This window comes from Petaurus breviceps, unplaced genomic scaffold, assembly GCF_028583685.1.
Source record: "Petaurus breviceps papuanus isolate PSGF00001 unplaced genomic scaffold, PetGlider_PUasm1.0 91133, whole genome shotgun sequence".
Lineage (NCBI taxonomy): Eukaryota > Metazoa > Chordata > Mammalia > Diprotodontia > Petauridae > Petaurus > Petaurus breviceps.
Window position 1 is genome coordinate 21,462,073 of NW_027187419.1, and position 319 is coordinate 21,462,391.

The window sequence follows — 319 nt, forward strand, 5'->3', positions numbered from 1 at the left end:
CACACACACACACACACACACACACACACACACACACACACACACACCAAAACTGTTGCTGAGATTGGAGTTGTAGGCCTCTCGCTGTTTGGTGGAGTGATATGTGTGGCTTTTTAGCTTTCTTCCCACAATGTCTAAAGTCTTAAGTCTTTCCTGCAGTCCTCCCTTTGTTCTTACCATCCTACATTACCATTACAATCCAGTACTACCTTGTCTATCTTATTCTTCTCCCAGAGACTTCCCAAAGCAAAATTAGGCATCTATATTATTCTTGTTGTCACCTTCTCAAAAGCTCCCAAATGTTGAGGGCCACTGATCT